A 26,941-nucleotide genomic window follows, 5' to 3' on the forward strand; every position below is an offset into this window, starting at 1 on the left:
GGTGTCTTTTCGGCAGGGGATTAAAATAATAATCAGACATCGAGTTGCAGTCGCATCGTCTTAATGGGGAAAGAGAGTGCGAAATTGCTAGCAGCTCTGTGGACTTCTTCCCCAGCGCGAATGTTCATAGCGATCTGGAAAGCCGAAGAGGCTAGTTGTGCCTTTTGACATATTGTGGAAGAGGGCTTGTTTCCTCTCCGGCCGCCCCACTCTTCTTCTTCTTCTTTTGGCTTGCTGGGAGCGGTGGGAATTCCTCCTTTCTTCTCACCACAGTCAAGTTGAATCCAGGCTTCTTGATCGTTCAGCTGACCGGGACAAATGAGTAGAGCAGAGGCTGCTGCTTCTGAGCTTCAGGGACCCCCCAACCCACCCCCACCCCCACCGCTAAGCAGTGCTTATGGTATGTCACATGTTTGCAAGAAGTCGTGGCAAAAGATGAAAGTAGGAATATTACATTAGGAGTTTAGTTGGAAAAGCAGCTAATACATAAAATAGCACATCCATTGGGGCACAGGGGAATTTTGCCCTTGCTAAGTTGGAGGAGGAGGTTGCTTTAGCACTGGGAGGTTGCTTCAGTGCCCCCCCCCGCCCACGCTGTTGCAGTGTGTATGCCTTGTGTTGTTTCATAAATAGGCCCATGGTATCGTGGGATTTCTCTCCCTGTTTCTGGTGAATTCAGGAATAAAATTAGATTGGATCTTCGTTGCCAAGTTCTGTAGTCGTTTAAAGTGCAAGGCAATCTGGTGTGTTTTGAAACAGGGTAGTGACATGTTTGGAAGACCTTCTAAGGTAGGGTTGTCACACACACACCCAAATCATCATGGGGGCCTTTGAGAGGTGTATGACAAGACAGTAAAGTCTTTGCTGTTGCTGCATCCCCAGTGCCAGGAATCGGTTTGACTGCTTGTCACACAGGAGCCAGTCTATTAAAAAAAAGTTGGCAACCCTGGTCCAAGGGGCACAGCACAGAAATAGATGTGTGCTGTGTTTAATTTGTAAAACGGAGGTGCTGCATCTGCTCAAGTGTGCCAAGAGATGACACTGTCTCTTCTAGCCACTATTCTTCTTAATTTTGGATGGGAGAGGCTCAGTGTGGCTAGAAAATGTATTCTGCCCATGTTCAGAGAGCCTCTTTGTTGTTTCCTCACACATTCCTAAGGCTCTATGGTGATGCTGAGAACAGATTCCAGAGCCTTTGGTCCAATTAAAAGGGGTTGGTTTCAACGGTATGTCCCCTGGCCCTCTAAAACCCATGCGGGAGGAACATGGGCATACATGTTACCCATCCCCTGGGACGCCCTCTTGCCTCTCTCTGCCTACTTTAAACTAGGATTTTATCCACATGGAGGAGAGTTTGGCTGTGCCGTCCTCCTGATGTGATTGGGTAGCAGCAAGCACCCCGACTGGGAGGGTCTTGGATTAGATAGGCTTGTGGTAGTGTGAGCATGAATTGTTTTCTTTGCTAAGGAAGTTTTGCCTTGGTTTGCATTTGGATGGGTGTTTGAGCGCTGTAAGGTATTTCCCTTAGGGGATGGGGCCATGGCTCAGTGGTGGAACATCTGCTTTGCATGCAGAAGGCCCCAGCTAGATTCAGTCCCGGGCAGAAGCTCCATCTAGGGCTAGAAGAGACTCCTGTCCGAAATCTTGGAGAGCTGCTGCCAGTCAGTGTAGAGACAGTGCTGAACGAGATGGACCAAGGGTCTGGCTTCCTGTTCCTGTGAGCTGGGTGCTCCCGTACTGCTCACGTTTGAGAGGGATGGTGGATAATATGTCTTCCAAACTGAAAGCTACTTGGTAATTTATCACCAGGGCTGACCCCACTACGTGGTAAACAGTCCATTGCTTATTATTATAATTTGTTACCAATGTGGAGAAGTCACTGAATATTCTGCCTCAGGCATGAGAATGTCGTGGGCTGACCCTTGTTGATATCCTTCCCCCTTGGGTGCTCAGCATAGGAACATAGGATACGGCCTTATACCAAGTCAGGCCATTGGTCCATCTAGCTCAGCATTGTCTCAGTATCGAACCTGGGAACTGTAGATGACATTGGGCTGCAGCTTCCATGATAGCCATCTTCTATGAGAGCCAGCATAGTGTAGTAGTTAGAGTGTTGGACTAGGACGGGGAAGACCTGAGTTCGAATCCCCCTTCAACCATAAAACTCATCTAGCTCAGTATTGTCTACACAGACTGGCAGAGGCTTCTTCAAGGTGGCAGGCAGGAGTCTTTTTCAGCCCTATCTTGGAGATGTCAGGGAGGGAACCTGGGAACTTCTGCATGTGACAGGTGATCTTCCCAGAGCGGCCCCAGGGAATATTTTACAGCGCTCACGTGTGGTCTCCCATTACAATGCAAACAAGGGCAGACCCTGCTTAGCTAAGGGGACGATTCATGCTTGCTACCACAAGACCTGCTCTCCTCTCAAGGACAGGGGTTCCTTGGTCTCTAGGAACGTTCCCAGATGGAAGTTTTACTTTGATTAACCACGGAAGGGCAAGTGTGCGTTCACATATCATCCAGCTTTACGTCGAAGTCCCTGCGAACTATCTGGAGCATTTCACACACTATTCGGGTTTTTTATTCCTCATTGGAACTTGGCCTGATCTATGTCCAGGGTTAAAAAAAAAAAATCCCCTTTTTGCATCAGTTTTATAGGCAAATTCAAAATATCCGTAACTGGCAGTACTTCACCCCTCTTAATCCTGCTGTGAGGCATGCTGTCTGGGAAAGCTGCAGATTATGTTGGGCTGCAGCTTCCAGGATAGCCATCCTCAGTGCGAGCCAGCATAGTGTAGAGTGTTGGACTAGGACTGGGAAGACCTGAGTTCGAATCCCCATTCAACCATTAAACTCACTGGGTGTCTCTGGGCCAGTCACTTCTCTCTCAGCCTAACCTACCTCACATGGTTGTTGTGAGGATAAAAATAACCATGTACACTGCTCTGAGCTCTTCGGAGGAAGAGCGGGATATCAGTGTAAAAATAAATACATGATGGGAGTTGCAGTCCAGCAACACCTGGGGAGCCAAAATTGGGAACCCCTGTGACTGAATCCAGGTTTGATTCAATGATTGCTTACACTGGGTTGCCCCACTGTGGGCCAGCTGTTTGCAGTCTGATAAACGAAGAGGTGTTGCTTTTTAGGGAAGTAAAATGCTATCCAAAAGGCCGCATTGCACATTAGGTTTGTAAATAGATCGTGATTTATTATCACAAAGTGGTTTGCTTCTTTGGTGATGTTTTCATTCCTGGGAGATGGTGGCTAGCACTTCTTAGGGTTGCTACTTTTTATTTTATTTTAATCCTATCAGTAGCTCTGCACAACTCCCGTCGTGTGCCTAGCTCCCTTTCCTCAAGGAAGCAAAGTTGTTGTCTTTGAACATGGGAATCTGCCTTTTACTAAGACAGAATAGCATAGTATAGCCTACTCCAGGGGTTCCCAACCTGTGGTGCCCCGGATGTTGCTAAACTACAACCCCCATCATCCTTAGCTGCAATGTATTGTAGCTGAGTTGTTGGAATACTGGTCACACTGGTCTGCACTAACCAGCAGCAGCTCCCAAGAGATTCAGACAGCAGTGTTTCCCAGACCTACCCGGGCGCTTTCCAGATTAGACCCTGCAATGAAGTCACGTTGTATCTCGGGACTGTGCTTCCACACTTCCTGTGTTGTGACACCGCAGTCCCTACGCGGACAGCAGGGTTCCGTTCACATTTCCAATGCTTTGCTTCAAATTTAATCACTGTGATATAGAGCTAGGACAATGTATATCCGGTGTGAAGAAGTTGCTGTTTTTTCAGGTTGTTAGTTTCCGTGAGACTGCTCCCCCTGCTGTTCACGTTTTCAATGCAACTTGCCTTGAACGGAGGCATTTTGTTGCTGTTGAGCAGCTAGTTTGGAAAGCGCCCTGGAGATGCTGGGGACGGAACCAGGACTTCCTGCATGCCAAGCATATGCTCTTCCGCTGAGCTATGGACTCTCCTTTTTAAAAAAGGATGGGCAAAATATATCTAATTACTTAAAGTGTCTTTCTTTTGTGAAGGAAATACTCCCTCCAGAATCTGTTTCATTGTGCCTAGGGCAGGGGTTTCAACATAGGAACATAAGAACAGCCCTGCTGGATCAGGCCCAAAGCCTATATCTGGTCCAGCATCCTGTTTCCCACAGTGGCCCACCAGATGCCTCTGAGAAGTCCACAGGCAAGAGATGATGGCATGCCCTCGCTGTTGCTCCCCTGCAACTGGTATTGAGCAGCACCTTGCCTCTGAGGCTGGAGGTGGCCTATAGCCACCAGACTAGTAACCACTGATAGACTTGTTTTCCATGAATTTGTCTAAGCCCTTCTTAAAACTTTGCATCCCCAGATGTTGGTTCCCCTTTGACCCTTGTGGCTGGGGATGATGGAAGTTGTATTCCAAGAGCATCTGGGGACCCAAGGTTTGGCCATTGTGACTGGAGATGATGGGAGTTGTATTCTGACAGCATCTAGGGACCCACGGTTTGGAACTTCTGCCCTAGTGTCTGTCACCTTATACCATGCATCTCTTGGGAGGGATCGCCATGTGGCAGATCTTACATTCTCATTTCCATAAAAAATGACCACAATGAAGGACTATAAGCTGTAAATAAATTCAATTTCTGGCAACAAACTAAGGTGTTAAAATTCTGGCCAGAAAGCGACCCTGCTTCTAAGGTGTTTTGTGTTATTAGTCATCAATGCAGCTGACTAATTTGTTTAGTAGAGGAAAGATGTTGGATACCACATGGTTTTTGATCTGTATACTTGCCATGACACTGAAGCATGACTTATGAACAAGCCTCAAAGTGGTAAGGGCTCATTCCCTTTCCTTCACGAATCCTACACCTTTTAAACACAATAGGGCTGTTCACACAACTGGAAACTGGGAGAGATAAGTGTCCTCCCCAGGTTTGGGAGCTGTGTGCACTCCCGGTTTTTGGTTTTGTGGAAGCAAACAACTAGGAGGAGGGAGAAGTGATTGTGTGAGAGATAAAAGCTGGGTAGGACAGCCCTGTCCTATCCAGCTTTCATATCCAGCATTTGACCAAGGTAAGAAGAAAAGGTGTCCTACCCAGCTCCTGTCTCCCAGTCACTTCTCCCTCTTCCTACCTAGTTGTTTGCTCCCATACAACCGAAATTTGGGAGCGTGCTCAGTTCCCAAACCAGATCACTTGCCCTACCTAGTTTTCAGTTGTGTGTGAACAGCCTCAATGAATGGCCTGAGGCCCTGGCTTCCCCTAGGGAAGAGAGCTGGTCTTGTGGTAGCAAGCATGACTTGTTCCTTAGCTAAGCAGGGTCTGCTCTGGTTGCATATGAATGGGAGACCACATGTGAGCACTGCAAGATATTCCCCTTGGGGGATGGAGCCACTCTGAGAAGAGCATCTAGGTTCCAAGTTCCCTCTCTGGCATCTCCAAGATAGGGCTGAGAGAGATACCTGCCTGCAACCTTGGAGAAGCTGCTGCCAGTCTGTGTAGACAATCCTGAGCGAGATGGACCTATGATCTGACTCAGTATATGGCAGCTTCCTATGTTCCTATGCATACCTGTATTTCCAGATGCTCTTGACAGCTGAGACCATTCTCTTGGGCAGAGCTCATTCTGTGCATCATGACATGATAGTCTAACCCAGGGGTTCTCAAAGTTGTGGTTGGACTGCAATCTCCATCAATTCCTTGGCCTCAGTTACCAGAGACCATTGTGGCTGGGGAGGATGGGAGTTGTATTCCAGGAACGTCTGGGGACCTAAATGTGATAACCCTTGCCCTAACCACTTATTCTGTTGTATCCCATCAAAAGTGGCATGCTGCATGGGAATCCTGAACCTGAGTTTTACAACTGCAAGTCTCAATTGTTTCCTCTCTGTCCTGTCCTGGTCTCAACTCTCTTTTCTTATCCGTGTTTAGAAGAGGTTCTTGGTGGTGTCTCTCCAAGTTTGGAGCTCAGCTCTTGGTGGTTTCTTTCCAAGTTTGGAACTCTCTGCTTCCTGAGATTTGCCAGTTCTCAAACGTCTTCCTCAGATATTGTAAAACACGGGTCTCAAGCTGCAGCCTTCCAGATGTTGCTGTAGTACAAGCCCCATCATTCCTAGTCATAATGGCTAGTAGCCAAGGATGATGGGAGTTGTAGGCCAACATCTGCAAGGGGGCCACAGTTTCAGATCCCTGCTGTAAAACATGGTGGCAGAGGGTGGGATTTTGTGGGCTAGGAATAAGTAAGGGTGACTTTGAAGGGTACTTTGCTTCTAAAATATTTCAATAATTGTCTGGGGATTTTGTCTTTATATAAGCCTGCTACCTATCTTGAGCATCTGTGCATTATCTGTTGTGCTTCCCTACATGTGTGCCAAGTAGACCCACTAATGAGCTGTGGGGGAACCTCTAGCATGCTGTAGGAAATTAATTTAAATTATTAGAAGCTCCCATGAGCCCACAACACTAGCCCATGAAGATGGGTGCCTGTTGTGTCGTGTGATTTACTGCTCTCATCTCACTTCCTTCCAATTAGCGTTTGTTGGCAAGGGTAATTCTGCTGTAAGAGTGAAGTCCACAAAAACAGCAACATAAGCTTTATTCAGACATTATGTTCTGTAGTTGTACAGGAGTCTATACACAGGCATATGTTTTTGTGTGAATGATTGTACTGTGTTCATGTTAAAGGTGACCCTGGACACAGGCCTTTGAAATGCAGGATACAGATAGGAAGTGTACTGTTGAGATCCGTAACTTCGTATACTGTACAGAGATTGTATGAGTGCTGGACATTATTTATTTATTATATTTAAATACCACTGGAAACCTGTGTCTCTGGGCGTGTTGTTTGAATAGAGTTTCTGTGTGCTTGTTGTGTGAGCCACGGTTCTGGCTTTCCGTCTTGTCAGATCTTGGCTGAGTCTGGCTGCATCGGCGAGTCCAATTTCAGCAGAGGCAGATGAAGTTCAAAGAGGTCTGAGGCAGAAGCCATATCAAAGGCAGGTGATGTTTGGCCTAGCACAGCAGCTGCTCAGTCAGGTGACATCACTCAGATGGGGAAGCCAAGTCTGAAGCAATTGCCAGCCCCCTATTGGTTCCTCAAGTCAACCTGCTATAAAGGCTGCAGTACCAGCTCTCGCCTTTATGTAGGTGGCGCTGCAGTGCAGCCGAGATCAGGCCGATAATTCCTTCTGCTGCTGAGGTGGTACGGGGAGTAAGTTACCTGAGCCCTGCTATCGGAGTCTCTGGTGCTAGACCCCTAACATAATACATTTCTTTCCAATTGGGCTGCACGCCTAGATTAGCGAGGATCAAATTGGATGTGTAGGACAGCTGCACATGTGCTAAACATGAGTTTGTATGTAAAATGTGTGTGTGTGTGTGTGTGTGTGTGTGTAGGAGGCGGGGTCTAGTCAAAAAGAGCATGTGGTGAGGAGTGAAACTCAGGAGTGAAACTCCATTCAGGAGTGAATGGAGTGAAACTCCATTCCATGCAAACACCTCCATTCAGGAGGTGCAGGAGTGAAACTCCATTCCATGCAAACACATGTTTAACATATGCACAGTTGTCCTACACATCTCTTCCTCATTTTACCTTGCTGTCTTCTGCTGCTTTTAAGGAGTTTTGCCCCAGCCTGGCTCCAATGCTAGAAGTTCCATGCAAACACCTCCATTCAGGAGGTGCAGGAGTGAAACTCCATTCCATGCAAACACATGTTTAACATATGCACAGTTGTCCTACACATCTCTTCCTCATTTTACCTTGCTGTCTTCTGCTGCTTTTAAGGAGTTTTGCCCCAGCCTGGCTCCAATGCTAGAAGTGAGCCAGGCAGAGAGAAAATGCTTAAAATTACAGGCTGCAGTGAGGTAATGTAAAATGGCAAGTAGTTAGGGAGGTTTTTGCTCCCCTCCCCACACCCATTTTATATAGAGAGTGGACTCCCCACCCCACCCCCAGTTTGTATACAAATGGTGGAAATAAGTCTTTCACACACAGAGGTGCACCTAGGTAATTTTGGATCCTGGACCTACAGGCCTTTGGAGGTCCCCCCCTGCAAACTAAGCATCATTTTTTAACATGTAGGTTCTTGAGGGCACAGACCACGCCACCCATGACAGACTAAAGAGGATTTGGGGGGCCCTAGGGGGTGTGGAGGCCCTGGACTTATTTATTTATTTATATTTATTTTATTGTTAAATTTATATACCACCTTTCATTAAAATATTCCCAAGGCGATTACAGCAAAATTTAAAAACAAGATTATAAAAATGACACAATTAAATTATTAAGCTAAAAATATAAGACAAATCTGATTTAAAATTTTAAAGCACAAGTATAAAAACAATACAAAGTACAAAGAGCAGCAGCAGAGGCAATCAGATAAAAGCCTGGGTAAAAAGCCAGGATTTAACAAGCTTTCTAAAAGCTGTGATGGAGACCGAGGAGTGAATAGCCACCGGGAGAGCATTCCAGAGTCTGGGGGCAGCAACAGAGAAGGCCCTGTCCTGCGTGCACGACAACCGAGCCTCCCTCATTGTCGGCACCTGGAGCAGAGCCCCCTCAGATGACCTCATCAAGCGGGCAGCAGCCCGTGGGAGCAGGCAGTCCCTCAGATATCCAGGGCCCAAACTGTTAAGGGACTTAGGCCCTGAAGTCCAGAGGTAAGAGCGCCTCTGTTCACACACACACACACACACACACGTAAGGTTGCCCTTCAGGCTAGTTTTGTCCCTTGGTCATGCGGAAGCAGAGCACTGGGCTGCTTTGAGCTAAACTGGTCTGGATCACATCAGGGTCTGGATGGGAGACTGCCTAGAAAACCTGTCTTGCCTTGAGTTCCATGATGGGTGGAAAGAAAAGAAAAAAAGAGTATCGGGTATCAAATCTCTACCAAGCCAGACATTTCACTAGGAGACTTTGGGCAAATTACATTCTCTCTCACCTCACTGGGTTGTTATGAAGATAAAATGAGATAACCCCAGCAAGGCTACCCGGAGGCTGTGGAGGCTACGAAGGTGACCTAAGGAAATTATGCTTAAAAGTGAAAATATGTTTGCAGTTATCAAGATACCTTGGGACCCCATTAGGTGTGTGTATGGGTGCACATGTTTTTAAAAGGAGGTATTAGATAGTGAGGCTTATTATAACAAAATTTAACAAACACATAGTTAGGTCTGTGGGCATCCTGTAGAAAAACAAGTTGTTTTAGTGAGAACTAATCTGCTTACTTACTTTTCATTATCCCTGCAATAGTGATGTGCACGGACCGTAGAGGTGCAGTCCGATGCCAGGGGTGTGTCACTTTAAGGGCGGGTGGGCTGTACTTACCCCTCCCCCTGCTTTCCCCCTTCTGGTGCTCCAGTTTTAGCCAAATCTTCGGGGCAGCAGCGTTCCTCCCTGCCGCCCCTGCCCTCTTGTTGTCTGTAAAAGTGGGTGCGCATGCGCCCGTCATTGATGCGTGTGCGCTGCACACATCACTGCGGCCACGCATGCATCCGCCACCGAGGTGCGCGCCATGGGCCACCAGTGGGCGCATGTGCTCCTGCTTTTAAAGACAACGAGGGGGCAGGGAGGAATGCTACCGCACTGAAGATTTGGCTAAAACTGGAGCACCGGAGGGGGAAAAGTGGCGGGAGGGGTAAATACAACCCCCTGCCCTTAAAGCGACACTCCCCCTGGCGTCGAACCATCAGACCAGGCCACATGCGAACTGGTTCGCAGGCCTTTTACATGGCCTGCAGACCGGTTCGTGCACACTCCTACCGTGCAACCATTGTTTCCTCTAAGGCCTGCACATGTGCACACGCTCACAAGTTTCTGGATGTCTGCTCAGTTCATTTTAGATCCCGCTCAGGTTGAATCAGGAAGACCCCATTCTGAATGCACGTGCACACACACTGCCTGGATACTGCTTCCCAGAACAAAACTCATTCCGCACAGAGATGAAAAAAATTAGAGGGACCACTGCCTGCAACTGGATTAAATTTGGTCCAAATCGGTTAGGCAGTTCACAAGTTAGTCCACTTGTGCCTCAAACATTCATGCATCTGTCATCTTGAATTGGGGTGGGTGGCATCACAAACTATGCATTTGAGGTGTCTTTATGTGTCCCTACAACTTTACCAAATTTGGTCCAAATCAGTTCCCACTTGTACCTCAAACATTCATATGTCCACCATCTTGAATCATCGTGAATCAGGGTGGATGCCATCATTACAAATGATGTCCTTGAGGTTTCCCTATGTGTCCCTACAGCTGTAGCAAATTTGGTTAAAATTGGTTAGGCGGTTCACAAGTTAGCCAAATTGCATCTCAAATTTTCACACGTCCCAAATTTGGTTCAGATTGGTTAGACAGTCCACAAATTAGCCCACTTATGCCTCAAATGTTTATGCATCCACTAACTTGAATCGTGGTGGATGGCATCATTACAAACTATGTTCTTGAGGTGTCCCTACTGTTGTAGCAAATTTGGCTGAAATTGGTTAGGCGGTTCACAAGTTAGCCCACTTGTGCCTCAAACATTTACGCACCCACCATCTTGAATCAGGGTGGATTATATGATCACATACTATGATGTCCCTGTGTATCACTCACTACAACTGTACCAAATTTGGTTCAAATCAGATAGACAGTTCACAAGTTAGCCCACTTGTGCCTCAAATGTTTGTGTCCACCATCTTGAATTGGGGTGGATAACATCACAAGCTACACCATTGAGGTGTTCCTATGTGTCCTTAAAACTGTACCCGATTTGGTTCATATTGGTCCAAGCATTGTGAAGTTGATAGTGGGGGACACACACATGGATGGACACCACACAGAATGCTGAGTGATCTCATAAGACTACTTGAAAGTAGGCTAAAAATATCTGCAGAAAAAGCATAGTCAAACCATTCTTTCCAGGCCCTTCCATGAGGCAGAGTGAGGCATTTGCCTCGGCATGGGAGTGAGGAGGGCTGAACGGGGCAGCAAGCCCCGCCTCCCCCCCTCAAGAATGCACTCACCCACTAATAGGCAGGCATAATATTGTCCTTTGATTCAAGCAGCAAAATGTCTTGAATTGCCCCTGACCCTTTTATTAAAATCTATCATTGTACACAGAGATACATAATATCAAAAATGATATTAAAAAGTATTGATATTTGAATTGTATTTCTGCTCTTACAAGCACATTATCCATGCAGATCTGAATACTGTATGTATCCTAACCTTCTGTCATTTTGCTTCTAGCACTCTGCTTCTACACTCTGCAGAACACAGAACACATCAGCAATCTAAGGCACGCTTTAATATTTGCTTACATTGCTGATTTCCATATATTTAGTTCTGAATGTTATACCTCCTTTTTATGATAATAAAAATGATTATTACAGTAACTGCCATTCTAAATGAATTGCACAACTATGTAGTCACCTTCTCTGTGTTTTGTAATAGGAGTCACCAAATCCTTTTCACAGAGGATTTTGAATGGTTACTTTTCATCTTTTCTGCAGCAAGAATGATGTGGTTTGCATAAGAAAACCCACACACTGGCATTAACAGTGGGGTGGCTAATTGTACGAACAATTCTAAGTAAATGAGCCTCTTCTTTCCTTGGCAAACTGCCTGGAAGAGAGAGAGAGAGAGAGAGAGAGAGAGAGAGAGAGAAGGCAAATTGTGTATATATTGCAAATGCCAAATTTACAAGAAGGATTATCTTTTGTTATTTACTTTCCATCTTCTTTCATGTTAGAAACTTCAATTGAGGTTAAAGGGACTCCACCCCCAGCACTACAGAGAAATCAATCCTGAGAAATCCAACACGGTGCTGATGACTGAGATAGGAACTATTGCAACTCTCTCTCCCCATGAATGTGACCTGGAAAATGATTATTGATTTAAAAAATAGTATGATGGTGTTTATTAATAAGTAGAGTGAGCCAATTTAAATCAAGGTGATTGAAGTAATTTATTTACGTCACCGAGAAAAAAAGCCAATTTTTACATCAAACCCACCGTTTTCTAATCAATATTTTCTGCACAAGTGAGCATATCAGTTGGTTGCTATAAAAGCTTAAATATATCTGTTTGCAACTCAGATCATTTATGTTATGGAAAACTGTAAACCACAACCTCTGGCCATGCCTTTTGTTCAGTTTAGGAACATAGGAAGCTGCCTTATACCGAGTCGGATCATTATCACTGGCAGTGGCTCACCTGTGTTTCAGGTGCTCATCTTTCCCAGCCCTTCTTGGAGATGCTACCAGAGATTGAAGCTGGGGCCTTCTGCATTCAAAGCAGATGCTCTCCCACTGAGCTGCTTTTCCCCCACCCTCTTCTGTTCTTTAGAGGCAGAAGAGCAATTGTGAAGTTAGGGGCCTATGTTGGGTTATAAGTGTAAGGACACTAAGCAGCAACACCTGCTTAAAACTAAATGCCTAGAACTTTTCAGAAGCAAGTCCTGCAGTTAGTGGGGAGAGCATTGTTTCACCGTGAGCAGGAAAGTAAATGCCCATACCCTTTGGCTGATGGTCTAAATATTCATAGTTTGCTTAATAATAAATACCATACAAGGTTATTCTCACGACCTTTCCTGCAGGGCTGGGGAAGAGCGTTCCCTCTAAGGTGTGTGTGTATGCACACACACATGTTTTTTGATGTCTGCTCAGTTGATTTTGGATCCCGCTCAGATTGAATTGGGAAGGTCCCACTCTGAATGCAGGTGCGCACACAGTGCCTTGATACTGCCACCCAGAACAAAACTCATTCCGCACAGAGACGAAAAAAAATTAGAGAGAACACTGCTGGGGGATTATTGGGGGGGAAGGCAGGAACTTGCCTGCCTCACCCCCCCCATGAGCAGCAGCTGTCTTGGGCTCCGCCACGCTGCGCACCCTCACAGGTGGTCCTGTGGCGAAGTCCCCAGTTGGGATTGGGAGGAGGAGGAGTCCCTCATCCTAGTATGCCCGGTTCAAGAAGCAGAGCCAGCTGTTTTCAATAGGGCAGCCTCTCCACTCTGCACGGCCACTCCTTTCCCCCAGCTCACTGCCCAAAATGGTGGCAGGCCAGGGGGATGTCCAGCTACCCGGTGGTGATCATAAGAACAGCCCTGCTGGATCAGGCCCAAGAATGCCCACCTAGTCCAGCATCCTGTTTCACACAGTGGTCCATCAGATGCCTCTGGAAGCCACAGGCAGGAGTTGAGGGCATGCCCTCTCTCCTGATGTTACTCCCCTGCAACTGTCCTGCCTTTGAGGCTGGAGGTGGCCTATAGTCCTCCGACTAGTAGCCGTTGATAGACCTCTCCTCCATGAAGTTATCCAAACCCCTCTTAAAGCCACCCAGGTTGTTGGCTGTCACCACATCCTGTGGCAGAGAGTTCCACAAATTGATTATGTATTGTGTGGAAAAGTACTTCCATTTGTTGGTTCTAGATTTCCCGGCAATCAGTTTCATGGGATGACCCCTGGTTCTAGTCTTATGGGAGAAGAAAAAGAATTTATCTTTCTCCACTTTCTCCACACCATGCATGATTTTATAGACCTCTATAAAATCACATACATGATCGCCTGCTGAGGTAGAACGAACCGTTGGTTGGGCTACCCAGAGGGCTCCCAGCTCTCCAGACAAGGCGATCTGCCTGGGGTAACCCAGGCAGCTCATGTCGTGTGAATGGCCCCTACATATTTCTGCTGTACCATTTATAATGCTTATCCTGAAAAGCCAGCTTTTCCAAGTAAAACAACACACCACGGGTAAAGTTGGCTGTGACTTAGTGCTTTGAGACAAGAAGTGCTGCTTGCTCCTTCCTGTATCAAGCAGTATGCAGCAAAGAGCAAGTAGCACAAGTTCTGTCCATGGCCTGGGACTGGTCCGTGCTGTTCCTTGCTGTATCAGACAGCATGTGTAGCCTCCAGTTTTGTCACTCCTGTGGATCACTGCCACCACACTCAAGCAACAAGCTTGCACATTTTTCGTGTCTCTGATCTGAAGGGTGAGACCAGGGAGGAGAGGGCAGAGAAGGACAGGGAACCCAGGGGTGGCAGGGGAGATGAGGCTGGGTGGCAATGGCAGGTAGGTGAATGATGCCCACAGTGGATGGCAGAGTGGGGTGCCTGCATTTGCTGCCCCATGGCACACTTGCCACCTGAGGCCATTGCCTCACCTTGCCTCACAGGGGAGCCACCCTTGTTTGAGAAGTCTGCCAAACGGTGGTTTTGCACTATGAAAATGAGCCTTGTGCTTGGGGGCTTCTTCTTCTCACTACCCCTCGCATCTCCAGTCCAATGAGTTACTTCCTCTGTAGCACAAAGCATAGTTTGCTGTTATATCTGAACTGTTGCCCTCCAAATCAGGGCTGAAAAGCTTGGCTTGAAGCTGGTTTGCAGCCCTGGTTTGGAGGGCAAGGCAGATAATGAGGTCATTCACACAACCGAAAACTGGGTAGGGCAAGTGTCCTATCTAAGTTTTGGGGCTGTGTGTGCTTTTTTTCAGTTTTGTGGGAGCAAACAACTAGGTAGGTGGAGGGAGAAGTGAATGTAAGAGGGAAAGCTAGGTGAGAGGAAAAGCTGGGTAGGACAGTGCTGTCTTACCCAGCTTTCATAACCAGTATTTGACCAAGGTAGGAGGAAAAGCTGTCTTACCCAGCTTTTCCTCCTACTTTGATGCCACACATTCACTTCTTCCTCCTCCTCCTACCTAACTGCCTTGCTCCCACACCACTGAAAATTGGGAGTTGACACAGCTCCGAAACCTGGGTAGGACATTTGTCCTACTCAGTTTTCAGTTGTGTGAATGACCTCTATATCTTGCTGGTTTGTCCAACTCTCATTTGTGCTGAAAAGAAAGTACAGTCATCTCTCCCCAACCGTGAGGGTTCAATTCCTGGAAAGCCTCGGAGTTGGCGAATTCGTGGTTGACAAGGCATTAAAACCAATGGGAAATGTGGCTAGGGGAATTGCGATCACAAAAAGACCAATAAAACAGTTAAAAATGTGGGGGACACCCTGACCCCTGGAAATGACCTCCTGACCCTGGAAATGACCACTGACGCACACACCCCGAAATCCTCCCTAAACCCCAAATTTCCAAAAAAACCTCACCCAACTGTGGATACTCAGGTTGCGGTTGATGAGACCTACCACAATTTGCCAGTCATGGATACTCAATTCGTGATTGGGAAACCCGCGGTTGGCAAGGGACAATGGTAGATCATTGGATCAATGCATGTAAGGAGAAAGAGGAGTGCATAAGGCTTCTTATTATGTGTGAATCAGCTCAATACGTTTGACAAAGGATCATTGATTCAGTTTTGCAACATTACGTTGTGTAGACATCAGCATATTGGTTGCATTCAATTCAGTCTTATTTTTAAACCATGTTAATTTTTAAGGGACACTTAATATAACTGATTTTTGCAAATTAAAAACCCATTAGAAACTATTGATCTTTATCTACCTTCTTATTCAGTCACTTTTGAACGAGTGGTTTGCCGGTTAATATAAGCCAAATAATGATTTGGTCATTTTTTCATGCATGCCCAAATATGTTAAATAACAACCAACCTCTTCTGTTCTTTTCCAGTGCATGCTAATATGCTCCAAAAACAGCATTCTTGAATTCATGTGCAACACCTCTATATCCCCCCCACCCCCACTCACCTCAAAGACTGTAGTTGTGATGTTGTGACATTGTGGGGGATTTTATACTGGCACGAGTGCTTCAAAGTCCATTCCAGCTGGTGTGTGGGTAGATGACATGAAATGCTACAAAAGATTGCTTTTACACTTGTTTCTCTGAACATAAGCCAGCTGTGTATGCTGTGAGCTGTCTGCTGTTATTTAAGAAGTGTTCTGTGTTTTATGTTACGATTTGGTTTTTAAAAAAATTTAATTAGCTCCTATAATTCATAAGAACACTGTATTTCCAAATGCGTCTCTAGCAAATGTGGCCTGCTTCCTGGAAGTCTAGTGAAGTCCAACTAGGAAGAGACGGGATGTGAGGGTGGGCGTGAGCGAGAGTGGAAAGAAGCATCCAGCTGGGCCAGCGAAGGAAGTGCTTGCTGGCTAGATGGGCAACATGTCCGTGCCTGGTGCTGGTAATGCCCCTCTACACAGGTGTGCTGACGCAGGCAGAAGGGGCATGACTGGTGCATGGTAGTGTGCCCTGCAGTAGTGTACAATGGTGCGCTGCACTGGGGTGTGCCTGGGGAAGAGGGGGCATCCTGGCAGCCTACACACACACACACACACACACACAAACACACACACACACACACACACGCCAGTGGCCCAGGGACATTTATCCCCCCTTGTCCTATGGTGGCTACACCCCTGCCAGGTGACCATAGTACTAGGTTGCCCATGTGAAGCTGAACAAGTTTGGTTGCTCCCACTCTAGCGTTGCTGGGGCACTGCTCTTCTGCAAACAGCTGGGAGTGGAGTTAAAGCTGTGATTCCGTGAGGTAGTTAATATTTCCCATAAAAATCCTGGCAATGCTCATCCTCACGGGTAAGGACTAATATGTGCTTTCTCAGAAGTTAGTCCAGATCCGCAGTGGTCCCATTTCTCCTGGCTGCGGGCCCTTTAATTAGTTCTTTCTTCCTTCTCCATCCTCGCTACTGGGCCTGGGTTAGCATTTCCTGATAGCTTCCAGACACAATCAGCCCTTTAAGTAGATTTTTCCTATTTTTGGCTTGAGCAGCCTCTGCCGTTGGCCGGCTAATTTTTAAATGTGATTTTTGATGACTGCAATTAACAATAAATTTGTTAATGTATTGTTTATATGTTATAAATTAATTTATAAATAAATTAATTAATTAACAAGCAAACTATGGGGTATGCTTTGGCTGGAAATAGAAAACGTAACTCCTTAAAGGGCCCATTGTGGCAGAGGGATGTGAGGAAAGGATTGATTAAAGGGTCAGCAGTGGGGAGAAGTCTCAGCCGCACTTTGTCAGTCCACAGTGGATAGACTGGCATTGCAATTGTGCTTTAAAGTCAGAAAAATCACCATAAACCAAGTGCTTGCCAGGACAGGACAACAAAAGAAACACTTGACTGCAACTGTTTGGTAGCAACATCAACTGGATTCTCCATGTAACTGAGTGAGCAAATGATGTTAATTCTGTTAATTCCCGAGCCATTAAGGCCCAAGCCCTTAATGACTTGGGCCCAGGGTATTTAAGAGAATACCTTCTTCATTATGAACCCCACTGCCTATTAAGGTCTTCAGGGGAGGTCCATCTGAGGGTACTGCCAGCTCATCTGGTGGCGATTGAAAGGCGAGCCTTCTCTGTAGTTGCCCCAGAGTTGTGGAAGGCACTTCCTGCTGAGAGTGGAGCTGATCCATCTCTGCCGGCTTTTAAGAAACAACTAAAGACACTTCAGCCAAGCTTTTTAGCTATTTGGTAGTTTTTATGGGCATTTAACTGGATATTTTAAAATATGTTTTCATTGTTAAAAAATCTTTGAGTTTTTTTATTGCTGTAAACTGCCTAGAGACTTTGGTAGTGGGCAGTATACAAATATGTTAAATAAATAAATTCTGGAGAAAACAGATAGTGTAGAAGAAACCGTAGTCTATAGCTCCTTCATCACAACTTGTGATGGTAATCGCCGCCGCTGCCGCCGCCTCCACCACCACCACCACTACCACTACCAAAACACCTGATATGGGGTTTTAACACTTTCAGACTAGTAACTCAAACTTTGCCTATGAGAGGGTAATCGTAGCTAGTGGCTTGTTTGGATGAGATGCCTGCCAGCACAAGTGATAAGGCACCTCCTTTTGTTTCATGAGGGCCCTGTTCATCTGAATTGCCCCTCTACACAAGCTCTGAATACCTTCCAAGAGGTATTGGGAGAATGTATAGAGGGGCAGTTCAGATGGACAGCCTCTTCACATGATAAAAGGATGCACTGACAGAATATCAGAAATCCTGTGATGACGTCACAGCGGGCGTGTTCTCTGCACAACCTCTTCCTTATTGTGTGTGCTGGTGGGCAAATTCCCCCCGCCTTACTAAATAAATAAATAAAATAAACAAACAAAAATTGCTTCAAGCACAAACAGCAAAACATAATACAACAAACCCCGACTCATCAATCCATCCAAACTCTAATATTGTCTGAAGGAGGAAAACCACCAAAATTTTCCCAATTGGTGTAAAGAATAAAATCTGGCCATATAACATAGAAAGCATTATTTGTAGTCTGCTTTGAATGAGACCGAATAATATGGGTTAGTTTTTCCGACATTGTGATCGGCCATAAATTCTAATACTAGATGTCCATTGTCATGGTTTGATTTCTCCAGTGTTTTACATATGTGTTTACCCCAGAAGATATATCTACTAGCACCAGCTAGGGGCATAATAAACCTATTTTCTGGTTTGTAATCTGGTTTGTAAACTTTAAGAAATATCTCCTTAATTTGGGCCTGTACTGATGTGCATCTCACCCAATCTGGCCCAGTGTCATTCCACAGAAGTGTGTGTGTGTGTGTGTGTGACAAAGCTATAGAGCTCCATTTTTGGCCCCAAATCGAAGTAGGCCAACCGTGCCTGAATAGTATGCTGTGGTGAAGGCTCTCGCCCAGCCCACTCCACAACCCTTCGAATGGCTGCAGCATTTTGCAGTTATTCTCTGCTGTGACAAACAGAGGGGAGATGAGACATTGTCTTGTCTCTCATTGGCTTTAATATATGTGAGTGTCTGAAATGTGTTGACAGTCAACATTTCATGGGTGAATGTTGACCGCCTTTGATCACGTTGACGATCTTTGTGGAGAATATTTGAGGACTCATAGTAACACCTAGTAAATGTCGACAGACAACTAGATGTGTTTGTTAGCGTCTGCGTAGAGAAATTCGTATTTGGGCAATCACAAATCTGGACTTCTTGTTATTCACATGTGAATGTTGTTAGTCCCCAGATTCCAGTAATTCACTGTAATATTGACTGTGAGTGACTTTTAATATTTTGACAATTCTTAAGTGTATAAAATATTGTTACGTTGGTGAGGTGTCCTTGAGCACTTGTTTCCCATATATATGCAAATTGATTCTAATATGTGGCATGGAAAACTTGTGACTTAACAGTCTCTTCCCCGCCCCCTTGCATTGGAAAATGCCCGAACATGAGTCATTGCTGAGTGTAGCTGGCATGTGTAGGAGCTGTACCTAAAATTCTTACAACCACAAATATCGTGGAAGCTGGCATAGTGGAGTCTGAGAATATTTCATGCTGAAAGTCCTTAGAAGAAAGTTAAACAAAACTTTACATGCACAAATTTTTCAGTTCTGTTGCAAAACCTGTGTGAGGTACTGTGTAAGTACATGTGATAGAGCAAGATAAAGATGTGTGTGTGTGTGTGTGTGTGTGCGCACATGTGCATGTGCACACCTATATTGTGCATGCCTATATTATGGACATGGAACAATGTTACATAGCTAATTAATGTAAAATTACCTTTAAATGTAAAGGGACAGTTATGTATGTTTAATAACTTGTCCAGAAAAGTTTCTGTCTGTTAATCCCTGAGCCCAGGCCCACAGATTCTGGACAATGGTTCCATTTTAGAGGATGAATGTTCATAGTGGTTTTTCGCAACGTTACCCTCCTAGAGATGGAAAATAGATGATAGCATGTTACCTGACTGAACTTACAGCTTGTGTGTAATGGCCCTTTCTTTATCCTACCCCCATGTGCTTAGGATAAAATTGCTGTCATTTTTACATAGAGGAAAGGGTTAGCATAGCATTAGGTCAGAGCAGGGTTGCCATATTCTCGCTTTCCAAATCTGGGTGCCTAATTCGCATATTATGTAAATTGGCTTGACTTTTTTTTTTTAATCAGAATAGTGACTGTATGTTTTGCTTCATAATTCTGCTTCTAAAAGGGCTAAAACTTAGCTTTGATGATGATGATGATGAAAGCTGAAATCCGGGCGACTCTGACTGGGCTAAGCAATCTGAGTGAGATGCTTAAAATGGGGGCATGGCAACTCTAGGTCAGGGTAACAGTGAACAAATTGTTGTACTATCTCCGGAATAAAACAGGAAACAGCATAAAAATAATTAACACCATTCTAAAAATGTTTTTAACGAAAAGCCTGAGAGAGTCTCTTTAAAGGCAGCCAGAGATGAAGAAGCTCTTATTGTGATGGGGAGCGCATTCCAAAGCCCTGGGGCAGCCACAGAGAAGGCCAGGTCCCAAGTCGCCACCAAACAAGCTGGTGGCAACTTCCCCAGATGATCTCAATAGGCGGTGAGGTTCATGACAGGGACTTTCTTGACCCAAGCCTTTAAGCCTTAATACCCCTCAGCCAAAGAGGCCCTCTTCAGGGACAAATCTAAAACAAACAGTCATAAAATAAATTACCTCCCAGTCATAAAATAAATTACCTCCAAGGAATAATCATAACTAGCTGACCTGAGTGCCGCCGCCGCGGCCAGGCCGAGTGCAGCCACCGCTGCCAGCTGCCGCCTCGCCTCCGCGGCCGGGCCCGCCTGGCTCCCCGGCCATGGCCGCCGCCGCTGTTCTCCTGGGTGCGCCTTACCCAATCAGGCCCCCCCGCAGCCCAGCCAATCAGCTGGGCTGCCGGGACGCACGTTCGAAAGGCACACCCAGGAGAATTAAATATATAGATGGCTCCTGGACTTTCTGAAGTAGCTCTCCAGGAGCTTGGACTGTTTGAAAACTGCAAAACAAGACAAAGAAGAGAAATTCGCTGCCTTGTACTTCTCTCTCAGCATTAGTGTTCCACCTCTGTAAAATGAACATTAATCGGTTGCCTTTGATCAGATATCTGGATGGCCATTTTGAAGGGTTTAGATATTTAAATCCCTTCTTTTTTTGCGACCGACTCGGCCAGTTAGCGAGTGGCTGTGTCCCTGCAAGCCACTGCTCCACATTGATAGCTCCCAAGACTCAGACAAGGAGGAGGCAGCAGCTCCTGGAAGCCTCAACTCGGTCTCCTCCTGCACTAGATGATCGGTATAGCTGTTACAAATGTGCAAAGCAGATGCTCTTCCACAGAGCTCCAGCCTCTTCCCACCAGGTCCTGAGTCCTAGCAAGGTAATATCAGACAGTCCATTCAGGGCTGGGGCACATGTGTGGAGGCTGCTTTTATTCTGTGGCAATCGTGGCCACATAGCAAGTTATTTAAGTGCAGTCATTCACCGCCTGACTTGTAGAATTTTCTCCATGCTGCTGCTGACCTCTATTTCTCTATTCCTGTCGCTTCTCTCTCTCCCTCTCTCTCTCTCTCTCTCTCTCTCTCTCTCTCATTTTTAAAAAAATATCCCACCTCTCCAGAGCTGCTTGAGATGGTTTAAAGGTAAAGTGTGCTGTCAAGTTAATTTCGGCTCCTGGCACCCACAAAGCCCTGTGGTTTTCTTTTGGCAGAATACAGGAAGTGTTTACCATTGCCTCCTCCCGCACAGTGTGAGATGATGCCTTTCAGCATCTTCCTATATCGCTGCTGCCCAATACAGTACCAGTGGGGGTTCGAACCAGCAACCTTGTGCTTGTTAGTCAAGCATTTCTCCACTGCAGCATTAGGTGGCTTGCAGCAGCATAAAATTAGCACACAAAGAATGATGAAATAAAATCACAACTTCACTAGGGATGTGCTTAAAATGCAATTTGGCGGCCAGATCGCGGGCATATCCCTTTTAAGACGAGTACTTACACAGCCCCTTTAAAGCGAAGGAGAGCAGGTCCATACCTGTTCCTCCTTCGATTGCTGCCATTGCTGTAATCTGGGCACTCCCACAGCTATGCCATGTGCTAGCAGGGCGTCTCCCAGCTGCCCCTGTGCGGTGCCAGCACAAACATGGCCTCTGCATAGGAACATAGGAAGCTGCCATATACTGAGTCAGACCATTGGTCTATCTAGCTCAGTATTGTCTTCACAGACTGGCAGCAGCTTCTCCAAGGTTGCAGGCAGGAATCTCTCTCAGCCCTATCTTGGAGAAGCCAGAGAGGGAACTTGAAACCTTATGCTCTTCTCAGAGCGGCTTCATCCCCTGAGGGGAATATCTTACAGTGCTCACGCTTCTAGTCTCCCATTCATATGCAACCAGGGCAGACCCTGCTTAGCTATGGGGACAAGTCATGCTTGCTACCACAAGACCAGCTCTCCTCTCCTTAAACAATTTTGGGCTGGCAGGGGCCAACGGAAGCTCTCCAGAACTCATTTCATAGGAACATAGGAAACTGCCATATACTGAGTCAGACCATTGGTCTGTCTAGCTCAATATTGTCTACACGGACTGGCAGCGGCTTCTCCAAGTTTGCAGGCAGGAATCTCTCAGGGAGGGAACTTGAAACCTTCTGCTCTTCCCAGAGCGGCTTCATCCCCTGAGGGGAAGATCTTGCAGTGCTCACACATCAAGTCTCCCATTCAGATGCAACCAGGGCAGACCCTGCTTAGCTATGGGGACAAGTCATGCTTTCTACCACAAGACCAGCTCTCCTCTCCATTGGCACGATGGCCATTTGCATGGTCAGCATGATTAATGAATGTAATCCCTGTGCACTGGGGTGGGGGAGGATTGTGCACTCATTAAAGGAGAGCAGGCCCTTACCTGCTCTCTGCCACCACATGCAGCTTAGTGCTGCAGTGGTGCTTGTCCCAAGACCCCACCTGCAGCGCCGGCACACACATGGCATCCGTGCATGCGCATGTGGGTGCCATGTGCCGGGTTTGGGGACAAACGCCGCCGCAGCAGGAAGCTGCATGTGGTGGTGACGAGCAGGTGAGGGCCTACTATTCTTTAAAAAAAAAAGATCCCACTCCTCGCTACCCTCCCCGTGGAGCTGAACCACTGCCTGAAGCTTGTTTTATGCACATCCCTAATAAGGATGTGTGTGGATGATCAGTGCGCACATCCTCCCCTATACCAATGCACAGGGACGACACTGGTTAATCATGTGGTGAGGTAGTTTGGACCATTGGACAAGAGGGACAAATTTCCCCAGGCCGCCAGAGTTAAGGGGCCACCACAGCAACCCCCCCTCCCCGGCACCCCCTTGTTCTCCTCCTGCATCCTGCAGTGAATGAAGCACTCACTGACTGGGGTGCAAAGCGTGACCCCACTCGTGCTTCTTTCCAGCTGATAAATGAAGCGCTGTCTGGGTGTTTCCTCTTCCCTTTGTTCCCCAGCCGGGAAGGAGTAAGAGAGGATCTGTGCAGCCTTCCTTTCTGGGTGTTGGCCGTGCCTCCTGCATCTGACGTTGATGCAGGGGGTGTGGCCAGTGCATGCACACGGGGAGCAGTGGGGGGAGAGTCCGGCAGCGGCAACCTGCCTCCTGGCCGCCAGCAAGCTTCCTACACCCCTGGTTTGGATGGACCAGCTCTGCCTCCCCTTGCCTCATATTAGATCTACCACTGGACTGCTGCAAATTGTCATTTTGTATACAGCTCTTTCTTTCCTCTACAGCTTCTTTTGTTCATATTATTCGACATTACAATTTTCTACAGAGGAGGCCAATGTTTTCCATTACTGGATGAGCTGCCGTGCATCGCTTACACGATCTTTACGGCTTGAGAGGCTGCGCATATTTATTCATTTGTTTGAAGTATTTTTAACCTCATCTGTCGCAACAGCCTCAAGGCAACTCGCAATTGAAAAAGCCCAATAAAATGGAATAACACTGATAAACTACAGAGCAAGCAGATTAAAAAGCCGTACTGAGTCAGGAGCTAAAAGACAAGCAACCCAAATAAAAGTAGTGGATTAGGCAGGTAAAGGGGCTGCAAATATAAGAAAAAGCCATCAAAAACTTGGGAGAAAAGGATGAACTTGGCCTGGCACCTAGAAGATAGTACAGATGGCACCAGGAAGATATGAGTAGTGGGGGAAATTCCATAATTTGAAAGGGCTCTCTCTCTTGTAGTCACCTATCTAGCCTCCAAAGTAGAATATCAAAAGTAGAATAATTTCTGAAGAAAGTTTTAAGTGGTAGGACAGTTGCTGATATTAGCAGCAGCTGCTTAGCATAAGAATCATTGTGTATGTTTGGCCCTCCTTGACCTCTGTGCACTCATCCATATTTCTGAATAGAGCCTCCTCGTATTCAGGCAGTACACGCACAGACTTCATCTACCCAGTCGGTACCCTGTGAAAATGCATGGTGCTGATTGTGCTTACGTGTTGTTGCATGTATATAGTGCCTGTTCTGAGCTTCTGATGACTGTATGGAGGTTGGGGAGTGGAGTCAGTGGGTACAAACCCTGCCCCCTGTATGTTCATTGTATGTGTCATGTCATCTAGATCATGGATTCTCAACGTTGGGTCCCCAGATGTTATTGGACTTCAACTCCCATAATCCTCAGGCCCAGTGGCCTTTGGTTGGGGATTATGGGAGATGAAGTCCAATAACATCTGGGGACCCAACGTTGAGAATCCATGATCTAGACCAGGCCTGCTCAACTTAGGCCCCCCCCAGCTGTTTTTGGACTACAACTCCCATAAGCCCCAGCCACAGGGGCCAATAGCCAGGGATTATGGGAGTTGTAGGCCAACATCTGCAGGAGGGCCGAAGTTGAGCAGGCCTGATCTAGACAGAGCCTGAGATCAGCTTCTGTGTAGGAAATTGTGGCTTATCAAGTATTCAGAGAGAAAACAAGCAAGCAACGTGTTTGTTTGTTTGTTTGTTTTTAAAATATGTAAATCTCCATTCTGCCATGAGTAGAATCCATAGTGAAATATTTTCAAAAGATGTACAGGACCCAATTCAAGTTCAGATAAGTGCTGAAGGAAGGAAGGAAGCATACTAATTGGAGACTCTGATATTTTCCTACACAGTACTTTACTGCCAGCCTCCGAGGGTTGCACATTTTCTTTTAAATTACTTTCCTGCCCTATCTTTGTAGGCTCATATATAAAAATGAAAACATTAAAGACAGTTTAAAAGAACTTGGTCCTCCTAGACCCTCTAGTTGGTCTGCCAGAGAATCTAAATCTGCCCATGAAGCAGGTAAAGAATTAGAGATAGAAATGAATTTAAAATCTGCTTATCTCTGAACAGGAGAAAAATCACAGGAGGTTTACAGAAATGTCCTCCTCAGATGATTGGTTTGCTCATGTAAGGAGAATGGTGGAATTGCTTTGATTAGCACTGTGAGAGAGTGATGGAAAGAAAATAGAATGAATGCTTTGTTATTTGATTTTAATATTTGTGGAGTCACAGAACAGAAAGGGCTAGTTCAGATGTAGTGAGACACACTCATCAGTACCTTAAAGGTAAAGTGTATGAGTCCGTTTTGACTCTTGGCGACCACAGAGCCCTGTAGTTGTCTTTGGTAGAATACAGGAGGGGTTTACCATTGCCTCCTTCCATGCAGTATGAGATGGTGCTTTTCAGCATCTTTCCTATATCGCTGCTGCCCGATATAGATGTTTCCCATAGTCTGGGAAACATACCAGCGGGGATTCGAACCATTAACCTCTGGCTTGGTAGTCAAGCCATTTCCCCACTGTGCCATTATGTGGCTCATCAGTATCTTGGTCAGTTTTAACTATGGCTCATTTGAAGTCTGGCTTCCAAACCAGGATGTGAAACCAGCCTTTGAAGGTGGCTCCACCTTCCGGTTTGGAACTCAAGAGTTAAACCATATTTACCTGCTTTGCATGAGCCCCAGACCCATGGTAGGATGTTGCCATCATGGTTCTTGACTGTGATGGAGCCCAGGAGGTAGTGGGAAAGAGGTAGTGTGAGGGCTAGGAGCCATATTAACATAACGGGAAACCGTACTTTCCCATGTCTGAACTAGCCCATGGTCTATGAGGTTATTTGTATGTTTTAACTATAGACATTGGCCCTGCTCTAGAGACAATGCAGAGTAAACTATCTTAGGACATATGTACACTAGAGGAGCACACAGTTCAGACTTGTGGAAATCCTCCTCTTTCTCTCCCGCTCTTTTTTCTTTCTTTTTACTAGAACCCTGACTTCTGCCAACAAGGTCCCATTACCTAGTGTTGCATTGACCCTGGATCCAGGACCCCCCAATTGGGGGATGAGGCAGAAGGTTCAGGGGATGAGATGGGGTGGGAAGAACCTGTGATCCAGATCCTGGTGGACTCTGTACCACTGGGACCCCTGACACGTGGGGGGACCTGAGCCAGCACCCCCAAGGACACAGCCCTGCACTCATCCTCCAACATGGAGGAGTCCCCTGAGGACCTGTCAGTCTTAGCAGAGGCCACAAGCATTGCTAGAGTTAGCACTTAAGCAAATGGGCAAGACTCCTTTTTAAAACAGAGCCTTTCCTAGGGAAGGAGTGAAGCCAATTTACTCTGCTTGAGCAGCTATAAAAACTGGCTGTCTACTGCAAGAAACTGCTGAAGCAACATTCCTTCTGCATCGTCGTGCACAGCTCTTGTTCCCTTGCCCAGTGCTGGCCAGGTTCTGACTCTTGCCCTCGGAGCTGCCCAAAGACTGTTGCAGTTCTGGATCCCAACCTTGGCAGAAACCTTGGCTCAGCGTGGAGCAAGATAATTGTATTCCATGAACTATAAACCAGGATAATGTGCATATATAAGTGCAAATCCATGTCTGAGTTATTATAGAGTAAGGATGCCGATCTAACATAAAAACTCTACAACTGGCCCAGAAAGGTGCATGAAGACTTACAGAAGAGCAACGAATTAGTATTAATTAATTCATTGCTCTTCTGTAGGTATAATTAATAATTAATTATAGATGAAGAACACCAAGTCTAAAAAAAAATCTGATTAGCATAGGGTGTATAATCTCAGCCCCAGTGTTCCCTCTAAGAGGGATTCCCAGATGTTGTTGACTACAACTCCCATAATCTACAAGCAAAAGCCATTGCAGCTGGGGATTCTAGGAGTTGTAGTGAACATCTGGGAATCCCTGTTAGAGGGAACACTGGTCAGCCCTCCCAACTGATACTGGACTGCAACTCCCACCATCCCTGACTATTGGCC

The 26,941-nt window shown here is 46.2% G+C and overlaps 1 protein-coding gene across 6 annotated transcripts in view; it reads left to right on the forward strand.

Annotated features, from left to right (window-relative positions):
- AMOTL1 (angiomotin like 1) overlaps positions 1-26,941 on the forward strand; it is a 97,734-nt gene that overhangs the window by 15,271 nt on the left and 55,522 nt on the right. The gene's annotated exons all lie outside the window — the stretch shown is intronic.

This window comes from Hemicordylus capensis, chromosome 3 (assembly GCF_027244095.1).
Source record: "Hemicordylus capensis ecotype Gifberg chromosome 3, rHemCap1.1.pri, whole genome shotgun sequence".
NCBI classification, from domain to species: domain Eukaryota; kingdom Metazoa; phylum Chordata; class Lepidosauria; order Squamata; family Cordylidae; genus Hemicordylus; species Hemicordylus capensis.